Raw genomic sequence first — 11,806 nt, 5'->3', positions numbered from 1 at the left:
CATACTGGTTTTCACTATGCATTCTTTAATGAAAGATAGCATGTTTCTCCATTCAGTAATTCAGTTAAAGCTCTCAGCACTTTTTTCTTTCTTTCTTCTGTCTTTTTTTTTAACTTGTTGTATTATGTTCAAATATCAATCTGTCAAGGTTTGTGTACATTAATAACAAATTTGTATTTGTATAAAGCTTTTTGCATTATAAGGCTGTACAGGGTCATTTTGACAGTAACTGGTATATTCCTTTGCATCTTACGTTGCATTGCAAATTTCTAGTGTATCCAGTTTGGAAGTACAATATACTCTAATTAAAAAAGTTGGCCATACTCTTGTTTCTTTCTGTTCCTCCCCTCCCCACCCCCAACCCCCCCCGTTTTGTTCCACCTTAAATAGATTTAGTGTTTGGGGCTTGGGGGGGAACAAGAGAAGAGGAAGTACTTTCCTACAGGACAAGAAGGCATACAGAAGAAAGGTAAGATGTTCTCAGTAGTGCAAATTGAAAAGAAAAGCTCTGGTTAATAACACTGATTAAGGAACGCAGCATATACTCCTTGTATACCTGCAGTACTTCCCTCTGCGGGCCCTGCACTCGTACCAGCTGCCAAGGCAATTCTGCAGGGAGGATAATGCTTTTTCTGAGGAGCCTGCTCAGAAATGAGGATGATGGAGCTCATAGGCCCTACCCTCCTTGGCCCTGCAGTTCAAAAATGGGAGCCTTAAGCAGTTGTTTGGTTAGCCTGGCCTTGCACAGAAGTAGCCCCCCCCCCCCCCCCAAGGAAAGCAGGAGAAATCATCCCATAAAAAGGAGCTACACAAAATAAAGGTACATCATGTATTAAAAGATTTTAGTAGAAATCTGAATTTTTATAGCAAAAATACCATGATGCATTTTTCAACATCTTGGAAAAAGTGTTTTTTTTTTTCCCCCCTCCACTAAAAGCTAATGAAGTAATAAAAATGCAGATAAAACACTGAGGAGGGAACCCCTAAGGGGAGACAAAGTTCCCAGAAGCAAAGATGGTATTAGCCCCATTGAACAAGAAACTATCTGTAATATCTTAAAAGAAAATTAGAATATTTAAACAGTAACCAAGGAAAACAATTCTGAGTATTTGCTAAGTAAAAATTATCCTCAGGTTAATTATTAAATAATATTAATTACTAATTAACATTATTTTTAATATTTGTTTTATATTTATAATGTAGTAATAATTGCTATTAATTAATACTTGAAATTGTTGACATCATTAACCTGAAACATTTAGTGTGCTCATCATCCCCAGTCAGGACAGTATTAAGGTCCAATCAACTGAAAAATTGTTATTTTTATTTCTACTGCGGTAGGTTGCGGATACTAATTTTCAGGCCTGCTATCAGTACCTTGTAGACTGTGCTGGGCTGCTTAGCCTGTTGTGTGCTGGATCCTCTGCTTCTCCTAGTTACGTAAAGGGAAGGCATCGCTGGCTTTGACATTAGAATAGCAAGTCATGCTCAAGCAGAGGTGATCTTTCTCGCCACTTGAGCTGTAACAGGAAACGTGCAATTAGACTCGATTTTATGGGTTTTTTCCAGCTGTACCTAAGTATTGATCCTAGCGATTAAAAGATGATCATGCAAGGTCTCCAGTATAATTTTGAAAGGTATTTCAGTGAGTGAGCGACCAAGTCCTGATTGTATCATCTTGACTGCTTTAAGACAGCCCTCCACTTGTGTAAATTGTTGAAGTGCTATTGCAAATGATTATAACCATTCATTTAATTGAGAAAATAGTTTAAGATGTAGGTTCAAACTGTTAAAAATAATTCAAGCAAAACAAGCAGGGAAGGGGTAGGGAATGAGTCAGAGAGCATCTTGGCTGCCAGAGGCAAGGGGAAATGTGTCTGTTTCTGCCACCAGGTACACAGTATCATACAGAGAGGAAAACAATTCCTCTAGGAGGGCGCTGAGCAGAGGATTTGACTTATCCTGCCTATGTTAGTAGTCAGGTAGCAGTTAAGCACAAGTCCTTTTGTAGCTCCAGCCCTTGAGCCTTACTTTAACTTTTGTTTAAGACACGATTAGGCCACATCTCAAATAAAAACAGCAACGGTCCTCTGAAGTTTGGCCTCTCTTTCCCAAAAGCCCTATGTCCAACAAAGGAATGCTGCAGGTAGCCAAACAGAAACTTAGTGTCACATACTGATACGTGATAAAGCTCTACTGTCCTTTACAGCAGGTGCCTATAGTGTGCTTGAAGACGTGTGCAATTTTAATTAAGGAACTTGGGTTTCCCTAAATTATTTTTTTCTGACATATACACCCATATACAGTTGTGTGGTAATAGAAAACTTCTCAGTGTGTGTATTGCCCACCTCCCCCCCCAAATTTCACAGGAGCAAGAATGCACTGCTTTCATTCTGCATCTCCATATAGTTTGAATATGCCCCTCGCTCTCTCGCGTGCGTGCTCACTCTCTCGCTCTCTCTCTCTCTCTTTCTATATATATATGCACACATATAAATAAAGAAAGTTTTAAAAAGTGGACTCATTTCTCATAATCCTGCACCTGCCATAGTCATCATGAGCCCAGCAGAACAAGGCTTAAAGGGGAGACTTTGGAAACCTCCAAAAGTCAACTAGAATTTTCTGTAACATTGTTAACTGTAGTGAGATTTTTTTTTTTTTTGCAGTAGATGCCATCATTTATGCAGAGCCATGTTTTAAAATAGATGTTGTGTTAAAAATATCAGTTGTGCTCCTAACAAACAGACATCTGCATTATATCAACCACCATCATATCTGCTGCTAATTGGCTTCCTTGTTGACAAGTCCCAGCAGCAAGGTTAAGTATGGGCTGTAAAAGCAATGTAGCCTCTTGCCCGAGGGGGCAGAGCTCAGGCAGACTGTGCAGGAGCCTGCACAGCCTCGTCTGCGCTATGTATTTTCTAAGCGCTAATAAAGCTTCTAACCAGAGGGCTGCCAGCCACTACAGTGGTCTGTGGACTTGCAGTAAGTGGCATGTCACCTGCTCATCACAGCTGCACTCAAGCAGTCTGCAAGGGACATTGCATGGTCTTTTCCTCTGAAGTTTTAGAAACTTCCAGATAAGCAAAGACTTCCAAAAGCAACAGCTAATCTTGCTGTGGGGAGGCTGAGGCCTGAGCGCCCAGCGTAAGCCCCTGGAAAAGGGATTGAGGTGGGTTTTGTGCCTTGAGTTCACACCCCTGAAAGATGGGTGGTTTTTTTTTTTTTAAGGCAACTCATCTTCAATGGCTAAATCTATTACTTCCTTTTTTAAAAAAATCCTGTCCTCAATCACCACCTGGACCTAAAATCCTGATGGGAAGTTTGAAGCATCCAGCTGCCAGGTTCGCCAGGAGAGCATGTCAGTTGGAGTACAGCACTTTTGGCATACAGCCAGCCAGGACTGCTCAGAAATCACAAATGTTTTGACAAATCTAGGCTGAGTTAATAGGTTACGTTTGAAACAAAAACCAGAATTTACTTGGCTTGTGGTCTTGCTGTATAGCTCTTGGGAAAATGACGCTATGTATACTAGGCCAACATCCAGATGTTGGATATCAGGCAACACATCAGAAATGCAGCTGTTGTGCTTCCACATGTGCACAACAGCTGTCTTTTAAGACCCTGGATGTGGATATTTTACACGTATGACTCTCATGAGCACCCACCACTCAAAAAAAGGCTGCCTGATAATATATGGCAGGAACAGAGAAGTAGCGAGAGTGGGAAACCAATTGGAAATGTTTTATTAAATTTAAAAAACCTGTGCAATGGAAAAGCAGGAAGTGATAATCTGGCTTGGGAAGAGCATTTCTTTGCAGCCTTGTGCATCTGTGTGAAGGATTTGCAGTCTATCTTAAGATGCTTTGGGTTTGGGGGGGGGGGGGAAGAGTTTCCATGCTAGATTTTGTAATTGCTCCGTTTCCCTCCCCCTCAATTGCATTTAAAATAAAACATATGGCACAACTCTAAAAAGAAAACAGTTTTCAAATTTAGGATAGTGTTACTTAAAAAGACCTTCTGATTTCCTGTATTATCCTCTGTTGTATGCATCTATTTCTGTTCTGCTCTACTTCACTTTTTGAATCTCTAATTTCTATCACATACCTTCTTTTCCAGCTCTTCTCAGACAATGTTTCATTGGAAGTGTAAATTTTGGATTGTTACTCTTCTGGGAAGGTGTCTGTTTAAATAAAGAACAGAAGAATGCTTTCTGTCACTGAGCTCCTAAAACCTCATGCCAATGCTCTCAGTATGGTCTAATGTGACTCAAACCAAAAACAGGCCTCGCTGGCTCACTGGCCAATAAATATCAAAGGCTTTCCTGATTCTTTACCTACTGTTTAAGACAGAAATTGTCATTCACAGACTAGATCAAGGAATTTGTTTTGTAACAGGTTTAACAGGAAGCCAGTCGGGAGAGTCAAAGATGTAACTAACGTGATCGCTCATAGTTAACTAGGACTTTAGACCCTATTTATGAATGACTACATGAACCTATATTATGAATGAATATGAACACATTTTCTCCTTCTTGCTCTCACCACTGCTGTCATAGCACAATTACCGCAAATAACCACCCAAGCCTGATCCAGATCCTGTTCAGGAGAGGCCTGCCGTTACCACCTGCCCACCCTGCTGCTGCAGCGCCCCAGCCAGCCCAGCCCAGCACGTGCACGGCCCAGTGTGGTGCTATAGAGGCAGCCCTCAGCACCCCGGTGCAGGCAACTGCTGCTTCAGGAGACAGCAAAAAGTCATTTGGTTCCCTTGTAGGAATAAATTCTCTAAAATTGTATGAGTATATTAATGCAAAATTTCTTGCTAGGACCAGCAAAATAAATTATTAGAAACTATACGTCTTGCATTTCTTGTATTGTAGGGCTTACCATTTTCCTGACATCTAGACACACTGGTACACAGCATACACTGCCTTACATTACAGTTGGAAGCAGGAGATGTTTCAGAAAAAATAAAAAAAAAAAAATCACAGCACTTTTTTTCCTGAAATTGAGGGAAAAAAAAAATTAAATGGCATGGAAATGTAAGTACAGATAAATAGTTGCAGGACTGCTCGCTCCATCAGCGTGATGCTGATATAATACTATGCATATATTGATGCCTGTCACTCATGCCAATGACACTTTTTAAATGTAACTGGATAGCTCCATTTTCTTGTGTTACCAGTGAGGTCTGTTTGCACTCTGAATATTTAGTGAGCAAGCTCTAGGACTTCATGTTTTTGTATCTAGCTACCTATTTTTAATGGGACTGCATACCTAGAACTTAATGGACAAAAAATCTAAATGTAATGTTAATGTGATTGAAAAATATGCACTATATCTTTTAAGTTGACATTTCAATTAGAAATAAATAAAATCCAGTTATATGGTGATATAGTGTCAAGATTTCATTGCCACCAGTCAAGGTTCATTCTTACTCAAAGTGACAGATTTCTCTAAGGTAGACAGAGCCAGAAAGAACAGTCTTCCAGCCACTCAAACCAGGAAAATATAATTAAAGGTGTATAAGCCCATCGCTTCCCAAAATTCAGACATGTTGGGATATCATATTTTATGGATAAATGCATTTTGTGATACATGCATTGTTCCTTTCCTGTGGCCAGTCTATTAACCTAATAATTTCTTAATAAAATTTAAATTACATCCAATTATTACAGGAAAACAATACCAAGTACACTATAAAAGATTATTGCACACATACAACGCGTGTACCCACGAGTTGGCTCAAGTACCTTATTTAAAACATGACTGCAGCAGTTCTGCCTCGCCACAGCGAGCCCACCAGGGCGCACATGGCCCGCAGCAGCCCTGGCTGGACGATCTCAGCGCAGTCCTCACCCCTCACACGACACAATGCCCCAGGAAACCGCAGCCCTGGCTGCTTTTTTTTTTTTTAAGCCACTTACATCTTTAGCAATGAGTTCCAGAACTCACATGTAAACCCACTAGGTGAAAAAGTGCTTTGTTTGCTGCAAGCCTGCAACCCAGTAATTTCCTAAGTTGTCCCCTCACAACTTGCATTACAAAAATAGTTCCCAATTTGCCTTTCCCAAGCTATTTTACATCTGCCTGCCAAAGGCCCTCAAACTGGACAGCCCCAGTCTGTTTACTGTTACCACGAACAGAGCCCATTTCAGACTTGGGATCATCCCTGCCACCCTCCTCTGGACCTTCTGCAGTTACATGAAAAGTTCATTCTGCACACGATTTTCTTTCATAAGAGGTAAAAGGGCCTACCCTGCTAGATCAGCCCATTCATTCCTCAGGTCCAGTATCCTGCTCTCACTGCTAACTAACACTTCAGAAGAAAGCAGGAAAAAAGAAATATCCAGCAATTAGAATTGCTCAAAGGTTTTTCCAGTAAACTGCTGTTTTAAAAACAAACACAGGAATTTCCTGTTGAGCAGAATTTGTGGTTCCTGATGAGCGCTAAAGCCATGTCCTGACCAACAGCCTTTGAATTCAGTTCCCCAAACCCTTCACATGGAGAGGTTTTTCCTTAGGACTTGTTAGAAACTGGACCTTTTCCATCAGAGTCTCATTACGGGCATAACAATTTTCAATTTTGTCACCGTAACAGTCAGTTCTTGTATTTGCTGTCGTCAGTACAAGTCACATGCAGTCCTGTCATTAGTTTTTTTGCCACCTACTCACTAGTTTCTCGAGATTCAGACTCTTATTTGGTAGTAAGGAGTCAAGAACCCTCTACCTCCAGAGAGGCCAAACCAAACGGGTGGTATTCTTTTTTATAGTTCAGAAAATGCCTTTTCCATGGGATTTTTTAGCATCTTGGGCTAGACTGACAAAGGAATTGAGACACCTAGCTTCTGCTCTTAACGACCAAATGGAAATAAAGTAGATTACCAAAGCCCTTCACTGGCAGCCATACAGACTTTGGGACTCTGCAGTCTCTAGTGTGAATGCTCCCCAGCTGCCAAAAGCTTGCAGGTTTCAAAGCTCACTCTTGGCACTGCCCCACCACCAGGGACTACCTCTTGCCCAAGTCATCTGCCAGTTCATCACTGGGCAAAAACTCAAAGAACTCCCTTAGCTCTGCAGCTCATTTGAGAAACCTCAAAAAGAAAGGCTATTTACCTCTAACTCCTTGGAGATCTGCTGTCGGTACATATATTGACATTGAATTTACTGTGCAAACACTGACAGCCAGCAGGCTTCTACCTCAACAGTACTCACAAAAAATGCACGTCCTGCCTCTTTTTGCTACATTCTGGTGGAGGGTGGCCAAACTACCACAGCAGCTTGCAGTGTCATAACAAATTCTAACCAATTATCCTGCTTCCACAGTGAGCTTGCAAAGTCCTGTAAATCTCACCGCAGAGATCTTCACATCACTTAAAATAAAAGAACACTTGCAACACCCAGTAATGCACGGGCAAAATATACTAGTTAGTGCTGTTAATCAGGTGAAATCTGAAATCTCACCCCATCACAAGGAAGTTTTCAACGTGAATTCTGATGGTGACCTTGTCTCCCCTTTCCTCCCAGACAATAAACAGGACAGCCAACAGAGAAAGCTACCTTCAAGGACAGATCAGCTCCTGCCCATTCAAAGGTGTTTGAAAACTCCGGAAGGTGCGCGAACACAGAAGCTTCCCAGCCATGGGCACAGCCGGGGGCAGCTGCCTAGCGCTCCGAAGCTGTGAGGAAGGAAGCAGGGGGCAATCTGGGACACCGGGCAGAGAAAACCCAGGAGAGGACAGCAGCCTCTGCACACCAGACAGCACATCCCCTGTCTGGCCATACTGGTATATCCCATGGAATTTCTCTTCTTGATAACCAAGGTTTATCTTACTATGGACAATCAGGCCTGCACGAGACCCCATCCGGGCTCCAGGTCAGGAAAGAGACGCGCTGAGCCTCAGATGATATCGCCTGAGATTGGCGGCAAAACTCTCCAAGGATAGAGAGGCAGGAGTTTGAGGCTCTGACCAAAGACCTCAATATAGCTGCACCCTGACCTAACCTGCAGTTTATTCTGGACAGGAGAGGAATCAGAAGGCAGGAGATGAATGCAAACCTAACTAGGAAACGGAGAGTGCATCTGCTATGGATCACAGTTTGGCCCTGAAGCAAAAGGATTGGCTTTTCTTAATTTTAAGGTACAGAAGTCAACCCCGAGGTACCCCCAGTCTAAAATACGGTTCTTTGTATGTCATCCCATGCTTCCTGTTTATGATCAAACAGTATGGCATAATTTAAACCCATGTCCTGGAAAGGTGAACTAGGCCAGCCATACCAGCTGCTCAGGGCACTGGGTTTTACAATAGTCCACCTTCTTCCCTGCACAAATGATAAACCTTATTTAAGTCTTTCTTCATCTCCTGAAAACACATCTTATTTTGTCTGTGCTGCCACAATATCATATGCCCTCTCGACTATACAGGATTTACTCAGTATGAAGTAATATAAACATATTAAAAACTACACTGCAGTGACTTTTTTTTTTTTTAAATGCTTCAACAGCAATATTTTCTTCTTTTCAGGAAGAAATTGCAGACAACCCAAGTCAGAATCCAAACTAAAATAAACAAGTCTTTCTGAGGAAAAGGGGCTCTTTCTACAGACTCCCTTATGTACTCCAGAGTTTTAGCCTCCACCTTTCAGGAGAGGCAAGTTGCTAATTTATAGAGGAAGTCTGATTTTTAGATTTTATACACATCTATAAAAAAAGACTTCAAAATGTGACACCAGCCACTCAGATGCCTGACAGAAGCTCTACATCTACTGAAGGGTAACAGTTAGCAGTTTGCGCAAGGAACTAGTGAGGATCCTTTTCTAGCGGTAGCTGAAAAATGCATTTTCCCTTATCACATCTAACAGTGGTGAAGACGGCCACATCTGTCAGGTGCCTCTTAGTGCCAGGATTACTTCTTGCCTTCTCATTTGCCAAATGAGTCAGAAGACAGTGACGCAAAGGTACTGTCAGGAAGGAAACAGAGGAGAGGAGCTTTGCAAAAGTGGGATTTTGCTCCTAATTATTAAAAGCAGCATGAATTACACACCAGCTCAAAGTAGCTTTCCATCTAAGGACAGAAGTTAGGAGATCAGGAACAACAGGCAGTCCAATCTACTGCCAGGAAGATGGCAGAAATATATCTTTATGAGAATCTAAAGATAGGAGCCAAAGGAAAGCTTGGGGGATAGTTTTAGCAAGTCCAAACCATGTAAAGAGAAGATACCTCGAAAAACCAAAGGTATCCGAGTGGACTTGAATCTTTTGGGGTTCCAGAACTAAGATTTCCTACCTAAGGGTGATGTATTGCACTACTTAGCCACAAACAGGCCTCTTCTAAAAAGTTATGCCTTTAAAGTTATTTACACAACAGTTGAGAGCCTTGATCTTGCCTCCTCTGTAGCTTCTCTCTTCCAGCTGCAAAACCTTTCACATCCTCACTAGTATTGTCCCACCAGAAAGCAGTGAAAAAACCCTGGTTGAAAACAAGCCAGAAATACAGAACCAAAAAGGAAACGAGACCTGAAGAAGTCAATTCGGGGATCTTACCATTTTTTTTCATTACATCTTCACCGGGTCTGAGTAGCCCAATGGGCTTCTGAAGGAACACAGAGCAGTCTGACATACCGGGGCGGGGGGGAGAAAAAAAGATGGTAACAAGTGGTTGTTGTTCTTACCTTGGCTATAAATCTGAGTACAACACACAGTGCACTGCATCAATTCCAAACAAGTGCAGGCAGATATACAGCATGCAGCTTGCCCTGATCAAGCCACAGAGTAGCACAGAAAAAATAAGGTGCTCTAACAAGATGGAAAAATACACAGGTCTGTTGCAAACAGGAGTCCAATTTTAAGGGGGTCTGAATTCTCCTAATTCCAGAGAAAGTCCACTATCACCTTGCTAAAGTAAGTCTATTCTACAGGTCCCAAACAGCCCTATAGCAGATGCATATTGCAACTAGTAATGTGAGCATTTTTCAGGAGCAGCGTGCTGCAAGAAGGCTATTCACCATGATTAAAAAACAATTTTCAAACCAGTTCAAATTGAGTCTTTGATACGGATAACCACACTACCTACATCTTGGTGGGTTTCAGGGAGAGAGAAAGAAATTCTGAGGAAGTATGATTCTGCCACCCAAAAACCGCAAGAATCTAAACCTTACGGAAGGTGATCTAGTTACCAATGCCCCGACTGTTTTCCTATAACCTCAGCAGATCTGGTAACGGATCACAAAAATCTACGGGCTGTTTTATGTCATGTTTTGTGTTAAAATACTATGTGTTATGACAGGTTTGTAGGAAGAAAGTTGAGGATTGACAGCAGCCCCTCTAGTTCTTGGAAAGGATTCAGACCAAGACAACCACTAAGCCATTTGAGACCAGAAAACACAAACCGTACAGACCTGGAAACCTCTCTTCCTGCCAAAGAGACTCAAGCTTAGCACTGCCCAAATCGTGAAACCAGGAAGCATGAACTATGACATTAAATAAAGAGATCATTTCTCTCTTTTTGTAGGATGTTTTTACCCATCTCCCTCTGGAGTTCCAACATGGGGAAGGCAGACGTATTCAGTGCTCAAATTATGTAACCATCAGCATTTGCTCACAATCATTTGACATCACAAGATTTTTTTTTTTCCTCTAGCTGAAAGCACACTGTTTTTCTTAAGTGGGACTGGTCGATCACGTCTGTCTGACTTGATCACCAAGAAGAATGAAAGCAGGATGGCTGATCAAGTACCAAAATATCACTCAAAAATACTGACCAACATTTACAGCTCAATCTTTGAAAAGTTTATTGACCAGCTTCAGCTGTAAACTGAATCATGGTTTAAAAATAAACTCCCTCAAAAATTCTGAATCCATACAAAAATAGTTAAGTAGGTGCAAAAATACTTAAAACATAAAAAATTCAATACAAGCAACAAACCAGATAAAGGCAGGGACCATCTACGTTGTTTTTCCAAAGCAATAACTATTATGAGTGTTACTCCTGGGAATGATTGAGAGCAGGCTCTCCAGTGTTTTGACCTCCAGTAGGTTATGTTCACAAGTCAGTGACCGTAAGAGCCAAGCTGGCATTCCCAGTGCCCACAACAATAGATCCAATTACTTCAACCAACAAATATTAAAAAGCAAATGCAGCACAAAAAGCCCCTACTGCTTTGTTAATTCAAATACATATATCTGCAGATATTACTGTAAAGATGAGAGCACAACATCCCATCTCCTTTACTTGACACTTCTGCATGCTCTGTTTTCTTAATTTTCCTTACACGTTTTGTGTAATATTCTATCTTCGTCCTCTCTCAGTGTTTTTTTTTTTCCTGTGTTTGCCTGTTTTGAAATACTTCACCCTAACTCAGGCCAAAACAGGGCTGAGTAAATTGATTTGATGCTCTGTGAATGTCCTTCCTCCCCCTGTCATTCACACTAACATTTCAGACTTGGCTAAGACAAAATACCATTTTGTTCTTCTGTCAATAGTAGATGCACAGATTTAGCAAAAAAAAAAATTAGATTCAGTAAAAAAAATAAACTCAAGCTTCATACTTACCACTCAGTGTCTATTCTGAATTTTCTAACTTACCTGGCAGTTCAAATAATTTGTTTAGAGAGAAAACACGAAACTGGAGCCTCCAGTTGAAGCCAATAAATGAAAGTGCTGATTACCACTTCTAAGTTCAAAGGAGATTTACAAAATTTTATAAATGTCAAAGTAAAAAAATCCATAGGACCAAGTAACACCTTACCAGATGCCCCTGCCCTGGGGACATTTGAAGAATGGAGTCTAGCAGGGAACAAATCTCCA

At 41.2% G+C, this 11,806-nt stretch overlaps 1 long non-coding RNA gene across 2 annotated transcripts; it reads right to left on the bottom strand.

Annotated features, from left to right (window-relative positions):
* Window positions 1-400: 400 nt before the first annotated feature.
* On the bottom strand, window positions 401-11,638 carry LOC138067180 (uncharacterized). 2 transcript variants are annotated; one of them, XR_011140950.1, is made up of 4 exons: window positions 11,585-11,638; window positions 4,108-4,183; window positions 1,378-1,520; window positions 401-691 (listed from the first exon to the last, which is right to left on the bottom strand). It is a non-coding gene; the product is annotated as an uncharacterized lncRNA (long non-coding RNA). The 2 variants fall into 2 exon arrangements; XR_011140949.1 differs by lacking the exon at window positions 11,585-11,638 and having other exon boundaries at window positions 4,108-8,472.
* Window positions 11,639-11,806: the final 168 nt, after the last annotated feature.

The sequence above is a fragment of the Struthio camelus genome, chromosome 4, assembly GCF_040807025.1.
Source record: "Struthio camelus isolate bStrCam1 chromosome 4, bStrCam1.hap1, whole genome shotgun sequence".
In the NCBI taxonomy this organism is placed as follows: Eukaryota; Metazoa; Chordata; class Aves; order Struthioniformes; family Struthionidae; genus Struthio; species Struthio camelus.
Note: the sequence above shows the minus strand (reverse complement) of the source record. Positions and strands in the feature narration are given on the sequence as shown.